This window comes from Ranitomeya variabilis, chromosome 3 (genome assembly GCF_051348905.1).
Source record: "Ranitomeya variabilis isolate aRanVar5 chromosome 3, aRanVar5.hap1, whole genome shotgun sequence".
Taxonomy (NCBI): domain Eukaryota; kingdom Metazoa; phylum Chordata; class Amphibia; order Anura; family Dendrobatidae; genus Ranitomeya; species Ranitomeya variabilis.
The window spans coordinates 369,788,484-369,800,989 of record NC_135234.1 but is presented as its reverse complement, the minus strand read 5'-3'; positions in this window follow the sequence as shown (position 1 = coordinate 369,800,989).

The following is a 12,506-nucleotide window of genomic DNA, read 5'->3' as shown; positions in this document are numbered from 1 at the left end:
ATATATATATATGTGTCTCTATGACATATATATATATATATATATACATATATATATATATATATATATATATATATATATAAAAAAAAAAAACGAAACCCGACTTTGGATTACAGATCGTGTACCGCCGACCCGATCCCAGAGTGGGAACGGGTCGGGTTTCACGAAACCCGACTTTGCTAAAAGTCGGCGACTTTTGAAAAGTGCCGATCTGTTTCGCTCAACCCTAGTATCAACTAAGGCTGTTAAAATAGGAAAGAGTTTAGGGAGAGAGGATAGAGAGTTAACAAGCTGTTATCAGCAAATATTGGACAGACCAGCAACCATGATACCCTTATCATACGGAAAGACCTTGATGGCTGCTGCAAATGCCTACATGGAGAGTGTCAACTGAAGTAGAAGAAGAGGGCAGCCCTGCCTGTTTCCTCTAACTTTGGGGAATGCTAAAGATCTACAGCTCTGGCAAAAATTAAGAGACCACTGCAAAATTTTCAGTTTGTCTGATTTTTCTCTTTATAGGTATATTTTTGAGCAAAATGTAAATTGTTCTTTTATTCTACAAACTAGCTAGTGAGGCACCATAGGCCTGTGACGTCACACACTGCTTGTCAGCGTCGGCCATCTTTGTTTCCTAGTGCAACCAGGGAAGCCTCAAGCCGGGACATTACCTGACTCTGCACTCAGCAGCGGCACCCTATCTCAACCTCGTCCGTCCGCACTCTTGTGTACCCACTCTTCGGCTACCGCTTGCAGGATCACACTTCCTCCGCACCCACCGTAGCACTCGCAGAATACTACACATTCCCAGGGACATTTATCAGGAACAGCGGAGCGTGTAGTCAGATACAGCACACGGTAAGGGATTCTCATCATTTTTGGGCTTTTTGGCCGTCACATTTGCCTTGTTTTCGTTCCATTTGGACACATAGCGTTGGCGGATGTAGGGTGTATGTTGCAGCATTTATAGGTCATTTTGCTGGCTTCCAGTGGAACTTCCAGCACACTGTTGCATTTAGGGGGAGGTACATTTACCAGTACATCCAGGTGGACTGTACCCCCGTGACCAGGCATAGGCCACCTTTATAACCCAAGCGCGGTACCAGTTATTAGTACATATATTTGGTCTTTACAGAATTGGCACATGTTCTGAGGCTACCAGCAGCTGGGTTATTGCATTAGGTATTTATACAGACGCAATAGGCATAAGTGTAGGGCGCCGGTGATATTGCATTTTTATATTAAGTGAGTACTTACAATCGGCGGGTGCCACCACCAGTAACAGCTGCTCAGCGGAGGTGCTATGTGTCAGACCCTGACTGATCAGACGTTGTTGACCTATCCCAAGGATAGCTCATCAATGCTATAGTAGTGGACAACATCTTTAGGAATAGAAATTACCAGGTAAGCTACAACCCTTTAGAGCCAGGTTAGTCACTGACTTAGGTCCAAGCCAGAGGGCAGGAGGGGATTGACCACAAGGGGTTAAATGCTGGTATAAAGCATGGCGTATTGCTTTTTCTCTGGGGAGGTCACAATGACATATTTTGTGGGGAGAAGTCAAGGTACAGAGGGAACCACCAGCCTTCCATGTGTCAGCCTGTCCCCCACAAGCCAGGCCTTTCATCTGACTGGTAACTGACAATTATATTCTGCATACTTTGTCCTACCACTATTGTATTTATATATCTGACCATTGTATATGTATAACCATTGTAGATATAGTGCTTTGTCTACTGTGCTCTTAAGGTGAATTATTATTATTATTATGATTTATTTATACAGCACCATTGATTCCATGGTGCTGTACATGTAAAGGGATTACATACAAATTAAAGATATCACTTACAGTAAGCAAACTAACAATTACAGACTGATACAGAGGGGCGAGGACCCTGCCCTTGCAGGCTTACATTCTACAGGACAGTGGGGATGGAGACAATAGGTTGAGGGTTGCAGGAGTTCCGGTGTTGGTGAGGCGGTAGCTGCGGTAGTGGTGAGGAGGCAGCAGGGTCAGTGCAGGCTGTAGGCTTTCCTGAAGAGGTGGGTTTTCAGGTTCTGTCTGAAGGATCCAAATGCGGTTGATAGTCGGACGTGTTGGGGCAAAGAATTCCAGAGGATGGGGGATATTCGGGAGAAGTGTTGGAGGCGATTGGATGAGGAGCGAATAAGTGTGGAGGAGAGAAGAAGGTTTTGGGAGGACCGGAGATTATGGAGGGAAGATATCGGGAGATTAGTTCAGAGATATATGGAGGAGACAGGTTATGGATGGCTTTGTAGGTCAGTATTAGTAATTTGAACTGGATACGCTGAGGGAATGGGAGCCAGTGAAGAGATTTGCAGAGGGGGAAGCGGAGGAGTAGCGAGGAGAGAGATGAATTAGTCGGGCAGCAGAGTTAAGGATGGACTGGAGAGGTGCAAGGGTGTTAGCAGGGAGGCCACAGAAAAGGATCTTGCAGTAGTCAAGGCGGGAGTTGATGAGGGCATACACAAGAATTTTAGTAGATTGATGGTTGAGGAAAGGACGGATTCTGGAGATATTTTTGAGCTGGAGGTGACAGGAGGTGGAAAGAGCTTGGATGTGTGGTTTGAAGGACAGGGCAGAGTCAAGGGTTACTCCGAGGCAGCAGACTTCTGGTATGGGGGAAAACGTGACCTTGTTAATTGCGGTAGATAGGTCAGGTAAGGAAGATCTATGAGATGGAGGAAAGATGATGAGTTCAGATTTGTCCACATTGAGTTTGAGGAAGCGAGATGAGAAGAAGGAGGATATGGCTGATAGACACTCCAAGATTCTGGACAGCAGGGAGGTGATGTTTAGGCCAGAAAGGTAGATCTGAGTGTCATCAGCATAAAGGTGGTACTGGAATCCATGAGACTTTATGAGTTGTCCCAGGCCAAGTGTATAGATTGAGAAGAGTATGGGTCCTAGAACAGAGCCTTTGGGGACTCCAACAGAGAGAGGGTGGGATGAGGAGGTAGTATGGGAGTGGGAGATGCTGAATGTGTGGTTGGAAAGGTATGAGGAGATCCAGGATAGGGCGAGGTCTTTGATGCCAAAGCAGAGGATCTGAAGTAGGAGACAGTGGCCAACTGTGTTGAAAGCAGAGGACAGGTCTAGAAGGAGGAGTACAGAGTATTGTCCGTTAGCTTTGGCTGTAAGTAGGTCATTAGTGATTTTGGTCAGGGCTGTCTCAGTTGAGTGATGGGGGTGGAAACCAGATTATAGATTGTCAAAGAGCAAGTTAGATGGGAGGTAGGAGGAAAGTTCAGCGTGGACGAGCTGCTCCAGGAGTTTGGAAGTGAGTGGGAGCAGCGATATTGGGCGATAGCTGGACATAGCTGTTGGATCGAGGGTTGGCTTTTAAAGGATAGGCATGATTGTGGCATGTTTGAAAGCAGAAGGGAAGGTGTCAGAAGTTAGTGATAGGTTGAAGAGGTAGGTTAGGGATGGGAAAAGTGTGGTGGTGAGCTTGGAGAGGAGGTGGGATTGGATGGAGTCGAGCGCACAGGTGGTGAGGTGCGATTTGGAGAGGAGACAATTAAGCCCCCCTTCAGTGATGTTGGATAGGGAGGTTATGGGGTTTGGGCATTGGTCTGGTATACAAAGTGGTTGTAGTGGTTGAACAATGAAGACTTGCCTTGTTTGGTAGATCTTGTTTTTAAAGTGTGTGGCAAAGTCCTCAGCAGAGATGAGGGAGGTTGGCGGGGCAGTGGGGGGCGGAGGAGGGAGTTAAAGGTTTTGAATAACTGTTTGGGGTTGTAGGATAGGAAAGATACGAGGGTTGTGAAGTAGGCCTGTTTAGCAGAGGTGAGAGCAGATTTAAAAGCGAGTGCTGCCTGTTTGAATGCAGTAAAGTCATCTTGCGAATGTGTTTTCTTCCAATGCTGCTCTGCAACCCTGGACACTTGCGAGAGCTTTTTAGTGGTATTATTGTGTCAGGGTTGTCTATTGATATGTCACACTCTGCCATGAACAAGAGGGGCAGCCGTGTCAAAAGCTGATGCGAGAGTGGCATTGTAGAAAGCAGTGGCACTGTGTTGTGAAGTGAGGATATGGATGCTAGTGGTAGGATAGAGTCAGAGAGTGTGTGGGGGTCTAGGTGTGCAAGGTTTCTGTGGGGGTGCACATGTTGCTGGACATGGGTGAACGGTGAGGAGGACAGGGATGAGAAGGTGAGCAGATGGTGGTCGGATAGAGGGAGAGGGGAGGTGGTGAAGTTAGATAGAGAGCAGAGACAGGTGAAGACCAGGTCTAGTGTATGTCTGTCTGTGTGGGTGGCTGCGGAGGACCACTGAATAAGTCCAAAAGATGAAGCAAGGGACAGAAGTTTGGAGGCTATTGACTGAAGGGTATCAGTGGGGATGTTGAAGTCACCCATGATGATGGTTGGAATGTCAACAGAGAGAAAGTGAAGAAGCCAGGTGGAGAATTGGTCAATAAAGGCAGTGGCCGGGCCCAGAGGTCAGTATATGATGACCACTTTGAGATTGCAGGGAGAGTAGATGCGGACAGAGTGGACTTTAAAAGAAGGGAGGATAAGGGAGGGTAGAGGTGGGATTGGGTTAAAGGTGAATACATATATATATTTAGTCTTGAGCTGCTCTTTTATCTCTATCCATGAATCCACATGTCTGTAATCTCAGCTTAACTTTCCATGCTACCGGGGCTGGTTTTTGGCCCGATATAATCCTGTTATTGAACCGAGCTTATATCTAACGATGAACTGGTGGCAAGCCTGTTTCACTGGTGCTAGGGAAAGGTTGTGAGCGAGTGGGTTGCCACATCAGTGACTGCGTGGGCCACATTCTATTACTCCCTGAGCCTTCCAGGGCCCATGTGGACAGGGGCTGTCTGGGTAAAACCGTGCCGAGCTGACCTTATGTGTCCCCAGGGGCTGCGGAACATCACGGTGGTGCAAGTGAGGAGAGCGAATCACGTGATCTCTCGGACGAAATAGTGATGTCAGGTGGGATGGCAATGTGCAGATTCATCACAGTCACTTTTCAATATCAAGCCTGACGTACCTCCACAAATACCACTTCTGACTTTTCCAGTAAAGCCACTCTTACCTACATATTGTAGACTTCATAGGAAGGCAACAATTTTATTTCCTGTCAAATATAATTGATTTACAGTATTTTAATCTTTAAAACTATTTTGAAATTGGTTATTATTATTAAGCCAAGGTTTTCTTTTTTTCCCTTTACTAACCTACACAATTCTGTTTTACTTGGAACAACCCTTAGTTCAATATTGGAAAATTAACAGCTATGTTTAACGCAGACATTGTATGTGTGAAAATCTGTCTTCTTCACTGACAGATGGGTGACTGAGAGAGTTTATTTTTTTGGAGCATTTTTTCTGATAAGTAATTTCTAACCTTAAGTCATAATAGTAGCTCACAATGAAAATACAGCGTTAAAAGTAATATTATACTGTCCCTCCCCACAAAAAAGCTTACCTATTGATGAAGCTATATTTTTATGGGATGACACTTATTTTACCATATCTGTGAATCACACCTATGATGCCTAATGTTTCCTACATCCTACTCCAGCTGAGACAATTGTCTAGTTACAAAACTTCAGCCAGCAACAAAATGACTTATAAAATCCAAGACAACAAATAACCTGGCCAAATTTCACTAAACTGCAGAATTTGAACTTTGGCAGATTCACTCATGACTATGAAGCAAGAGAGCAGAAAATATGAAAATATGTTGATATACAGATACAATATAATGTTAACAAACATGGATGAACAGGTGGAAGCCAGTCTGCAGATTCATGTTGTGAAAGTGCAGCTGGCTATCATGGAAAACAGATACTGTATGTAGATGGTGAAATCAGTGGCTGTAAATGGTTTACAGTGAGTCCAGGAGTAGAGATGAGCAAATGTGTTTGGAAAACATTCACCAATTCCAAATTCGGCAAGAACGTACCACATTCGGATTCGTGTTCGCTTTCATGAGCATTTTTACTCAAACTCGGCAAAATTCGGACACAGCTCGGTTAAATCATTGCTTTTCCACTAATGCGTCTGTTATTATTTTGGTGCTGTATGATAATTAAAAAGCATTAGGACTAATATTGGGTTGCAGCCTGGAGGGCCAATTAGCTACTACAAATCTTTTGTGTTAAAGTTGTGCTTCAGTGGCAAATAAGAAGGCCAGATTTCCACTTAAAAATCATTAGGTATAACAGTGTTGTTCAGGCACACTATATAAGAAAATAAATAGTGATTGTTCATTTAGTGACTGCCAGCTCTGGGCATAAGGTTGTTAAACAGCATGTTACAAGAGCGGAAAGTTACTTACAACATGAGTGGGGAAAAGTGAGGTCATGGTGGAAGGGGGAATAAGCTTGGTGTTCGAAGTGTACGTGTGTTACGTATTAATGTGAATGAAAGCTCAACTGAACAAACTCTGTCTTGTACTATCCAAAGACCACTGACAATATCTATTACTGGTTGGGCTACTCAACTCACTTGTTTTGCAGCCGCAAGGTGGTACTCTTTGTAGATGAGGCACAGAAAGAGCATGTGGATGGCAAGCACTGCATAAAGTGGCCTCTCCAATTTCCAAACGCCCAACTGATTATGGGGAACCTCAAATGGGCCATTCTGAAGAGCTGTTCACTAGTGTTGAGCGATACCTTCCGATATCGGAAAGTATCGGTATCGGAAAGTATCGGCCGATACCCTCAAAGTATCGGATCTAATCCGATACCGATACCCGATCCCAATGCAAGTCAATGGGACAAAAATATCGGAATTAAAATAAACCCTTTATAAACTTGTAGGTTCATTCTACATGAAGGAAAACAACTAAGAATAATGTAGGATGTATTGGGGGAGGTGGCGGAGACATTAAAGGCACAGAGGTTTAGCCCAATCAAATAGAATAGCAGGATTTTTATTTTTTTTTATGACGTTCGGCGTTAGAAAGATTTTGACTGTTATTTTTTTTTATTTTATTTTGTCAGATATTGATGTTTCACTACTTCCACGCCCTTTACCTTCTTTTTTACTTCTCCCACACTTTCTTCTTCATTATCCTCATCATCAGCTTCTTTGACATCAACTTCTTCACCTTATTCATCTTCTTCTTCATCTTCTACCTATTATTTTTTTTGTTACATTGTTCATATTCTTTTTATTTTACTATTATCTTCTTCATATTCAACTTCTTCATCATATTCTTATTTGTGACAGGCATTCCCGTAGTTGTTATCTATAAAAGTTTGAAGATTACACCTTCCGTTCTGCCTGTCACAAAACAGTTACATTTGTCCGCGTTCAGTTTGGCCTGCAGCATCAGGCTTTATCCAGGGGCACCACGAGGAGGAACGGACTCACCCCCATACACTGCTTAGTCTTCTTCTGCTTATAATTTAGATAATATCTTTTGCTCTGATATTTAGTCTTATGCTTAATGTTCTTCTGCTCTTTGTTCTGCAGCCTCTTGTTCTTCTGCTTCTCGGTCTTCCAGGTCGTCGTCGTCTCCAGGGTCGTCGTCTCCGGGGTCGTCGTCATCGGGGTGGTCTTCAGGGTCATCGTCTCCAGGGTCGTCGTCATCACGGTGGTTGTCGTCTCCGGGGTCGTCGTCATCGGGGTGGTCTTCAGGGTCATCGTCTCCAGGGTCGTCGTCATCACGGTGGTTGTCGTCTCTGGTGTCGTCGTCATCTTAGGGGTGGTCTTCCGGGTCATCGTTTTTAGTCTCTTGAACTTGGAAATGTAGCAGAAGGTACAAGAAGGCTGAGAAAATGCCGAGAAACAGCTGATGGAACTGGAACTCGGATGGCTACCCGAAGGTCCAAGAGCCAATGGAACTACCGAGGACCAGCTGACATTACTGGAACCCGGTTACTAAGCAGGAGGTACCCGTGCCTGAAAGCACTACCAAGGACCACCTGACGTTGGTGGAACTCGGATACCCAGAGGGAGGCACCTAAGCCAAAGGCTCTGCCCGGAACCAGCTGACGGTACTGGAACCAGGATGGGGAGCAGAAGGTACAAGAGCAAAAGACACTGCCGAGAACCAGCTGACGGTGCTGGAACCCGGATGGGTAGCCGAAGGTCCAAGAGCCAATGGAACTACCGAGGACCAGCTGACGTTACTGGAACCCGGTTACTAAGCAGGAGGTACCCGTGCCTGAAAGCACTACCAAGGACCACCTGACGTTGGTGGAACTCGGATACCCAGAGGGAGGCACCTAAGCCAAAGGCTCTGCCCAGAACCAGCTGACGGTACTGGAACCAGGATGGGGAGCAGAAGGTACAAGAGCAAAAGACACTGCCGAGAACCAGCTGACGGTGCTGGAACCCGGATGGGTAGCCGAAGGTCCAAGAGCCAATGGAACTACCGAGGACCAGCTGACGTTACTGGAACCCGGTTACTAAGCAGGAGGTACCCGTGCCTGAAAGCACTACCAAGGACCACCTGACGTTGGTGGAACTCGGATACCCAGAGGGAGGCACCTAAGCCAAAGGCTCTGCCCGGAACCAGCTGACGGTGCTGGAACCAGGATGGGGACCTATTCAAGCTTGTCTTCCTAGAGCCCCAACTGGCGGTGTTAGAGCCCAGGGTCAGCAGGAGGAGGAGATGGAGCAGAGTGTAGGCCGAAGCCTGCACTGGCGGCAGCTTTGGGTCTGTTGTGCCTGCGTGGCTGTTGCAGGACACGTGGCCGGCTGCACAGCAGGGGAACAGCTGGCGGTGCTGAACCCCACTGACACATTGGCTGGTGTTTTTCTCTGTGCAGCTAGCAGTACCGGGCCCCAACTGGCGGTGTTGGAGCCCGGGCTCTGCAGGGGGAGCAGAGTGTAGGCCGAAGCCTAATTGAACCAATTTCAAAGGTAACCTTTAACCCCCCCTCAGGGGTTACAAAGTGGAAGAGCCACAGCTTATGCAGCAGTAGTGCTGCACAAGTCAAAGGTTGCTCTTTTAATTTTTATCCTTGCACACGCTGAATGAAACACGTATAACATTTAGCCCTTTATACAGTCAAACTGTGTTGGAGGCGCGAGTTCCCTTCGTAATGAGACGCAGCACAGATGTCAAGAATCCCACCTTGGTGCTGGGTGCAGCCTCCTGAGCGTTGTTATTTGCTGTACAGGAGTCTGCGCTGTCGTGTTATCCCCTGGCCTAGCGCTGTTAGCGCTGCCCATCTTCTGACATCATTTAATGTCGGCCGGTGCGGTTCGCGATGACCATGAATCCCAGCCCCGCAGTGTCTTAACATTGTTAAAACACTGCGGGTCTGGGATTCATGGCCTGGCGCAGCACATATGTTCGCCTCTCACACTCGGGTCCTTACACCCGCTTCAGACTGTGCGGCATCAGCTGATCCCTTATCGCATGCCACGGCCATGAAGCCGCACAGTCTGAAGAAGGCGGAAGGAGATGAGGGACAGGCGAACTGATGCACTGCTCATGCCCATCAATCACACCCTCGCAGTCCCAAGAAATAAGACACCGAGGGGCGTTGTGTGGGTCAGGGCGGCCGCAGAGGCGCAGGCAGCCAAACAATGATGCCAGAAGACGGGCAGCGCTACCAAGGGGGTTGCAGCGTGTCATTACAAAGGAAAGTCACACCACCAGAACGGTTAAATGGTCACACAGAGGACACATTTCAGACGTGTTTTCAGTTCCACATGTGCAAAGAGAATACGTTTATGAGCCACCTTGCACACACGCAGCATTACCGCTGTACAAGGTGGCTGGAAAACGTACAAACGCCTGGGGGAGGGGGGACAGGTTCCCTTCAATTTCAGTTCTTGTGTCTGCGTGGCTTTTGCAGGACACGATGCCGGCTACACAGCAGGGGAACAGCTGGCGGTGCTGAACCCCACTGACACATTGGCTGGTGTTTTTCTCTGTGCAGCTAGCAGTACCGGGCCCCAACTGGCGGTGTTAGAGCCCAGGGTCAGCAGGAGGAGGAGATGGAGCAGAGTGTAGGCCGAAGCCTGCACTGGCGGCAGCTTTGGGTCTGTTGTGCCTGCGTGGCTGTTGCAGGACACGTGGCCGGCTGCACAGCAGGGGAACAGCTGGCGGTGCTGAACCCCACTGACACATTGGCTGGTGTTTTTCTCTGTGCAGCTAGCAGTACCGGGCCCCAACTGGCGGTGTTGGAGCCCGGGCTCTGCAGGGGGAGCAGAGTGTAGGCCGAAGCCTAATTGAACCAATTTCAAAGGTAACCTTTAACCCCCCCTCAGGGGTTACAAAGTAGAAGAGCCACAGCTTATGCAGCAGTAGTGCTGCACAAGTCAAAGGTTGCTCTTTTAATTTTTCTCCTTGCACACGCTGAATGAAACACGTATAACATTTAGCCCTTTATACAGTCAAACTGTGTTGGAGGCGCGAGTTCCCTTCGTAATGAGACGCAGCACAGATGTCAAGAATCCCACCTTGGTGCTGGGTGCAGCCTCCTGAGCGTTGTTATTTGCTGTACAGGAGTCTGCGCTGTCGTGTTATCCCCTGGCCTAGCGCTGTTAGCGCTGCCCATCTTCTGACATCATTTAATGTCGGCCGGTGCGGTTCGCGATGACCATGAATCCCAGCCCCGCAGTGTCTTAACATTGTTAAAACACTGCGGGTCTGGGATTCATGGCCTGGCGCAGCACATATGTTCGCCTCTCACACTCGGGTCCTTACACCCACTTCAGACTGTGCGGCGTCAGCTGATCCCTTATCGCATGCCACGGCCATGAAGCCGCACAGTCTGAAGAAGGCGGAAGGAGATGAGGGACAGGCGAACTGATGCACTGCTCATGCCCATCAATCACACCCTCGCAGTCCCAAGAAATAAGACACCGAGGGGCGTTGTGTGGGTCAGGGCAGCCGCAGAGGCGCAGGCAGCCAAACAATGATGCCAGAAGACGGGCAGCGCTACCAAGGGGGTTGCAGCGTGTCATTACAAAGGAAAGTCACACCACCGGGACGGTTAAATGGTCACACAGAGGACACATTTCAGACGTGTTTTCAGTTCCACATGTGCGAGGAGAATACGTTTATGAGCCACCTTGCACACATGCAGCATTACCGCTGTACAAGGTGGCTGGAAAACGTACAAACGCCTGGGGGAGGGGGGACAGGTTCCCTTCAATTTCAGTTCTTGTGTCTGCGTGGCTTTTGCAGGACACGATGCCGGCTACACAGCAGGGGAACAGCTGGCGGTGCTGAACCTCACTAACACATTGGCGAGGTGTTTGGCTCTGTGCGGACAGCACTTCTGGACGGCAACTAGCGGTGTTGGAGCCCAGGGACAGGAGGGGGAGGTGGAGGTGGAGGAGATAGGAGGGATTGCCACACACACAGCAGGGGAACAGCTGACGTTACTGAACCCCAATAACAGAGGAGGGACTGTTGACTGTGCGTACAGCACTACTGGAGGCAACTAGCGGTGTTGGAGCCCAGGGACAGGAGGGGGAGGTGGAGGTGGAGGAGATAGGAGGGATTGCCACACACACAGCAGGGGAACAGCTGACGTTACTGAACCCCAATAACAGAGGAGGGACTGTTGACTGTGCGTACAGCACTACTGGACGGCAACTAGCGGTGTTGGAGCCCAGGGACAGGAGGGGGAGGTGGAGGTGGAGGAGATAGGAGGGATTGCCAGACACACAGCAGGGGAACAGCTGACGTTACTGAACCCCAATAACAGAGGAGGGACTGTTGACTGTGCGTACAGCACTACTGGACGGCAACTAGCGGTGTTGGAGCCCAGGGACAGGAGGGGGAGGTGGAGGTAGGAGGAGGTAGGAGGGATTGTCACACACACAGCAGGGGAACAGCTGACGTTACTGAACCCCAATAACAGAGGAGGGACTGTTGACTGTGCGTACAGCACTACTGGACGGCAACTAGCGGTGTTGGAGCCCAGGGACAGGAGGGGGAGGTGGAGGTAGGAGGAGGTAGGAGGGATTGTCACACACACAGCAGGGCAACAGCTGACGTTACTGAACCCCAATAACAGAGGAGGGACTGTTGACTGTGCGTACAGCACTACTGGACAGCAACTAGCGGTGTTGGAGCCCAAGGACAGGAGGGGGAGGTGGAGGTAGGAGGAGGTAGGAGGGATTGTCACACACACAGCAGGGGAACAGCTGACATTACTGAACCCCAATAACAGAGGAGGGACTGTTGAGTGTGCGTACAGCACTACTGGACGGCAACTAGCGGTGTTGGAGCCCAGGGACAGGAGGGGGAGGTGGAGGTAGGAGGAGGTAGGAGGGATTGTCACACACACAGCAGGGGAACAGCTGACGTTACTGAACCCCAATAACAGAGGAGGGACTGTTGACTGTGCGTACAGCACTACTGGACGGCAACTAGCGGTGTTGGAGCCCAGGGACAGGAGGGGGAGGTGGAGGTGGAGGAGATAGGAGGGATTGCCACACACACAGCAGGGGAACAGCTGACGTTACTGAACCCCAATAACAGAGGAGGGACTGTTGGGACTGTGCGGACAGCACTTCTGGACGGCAACTAGCGGTGTTGGAGCCCAGG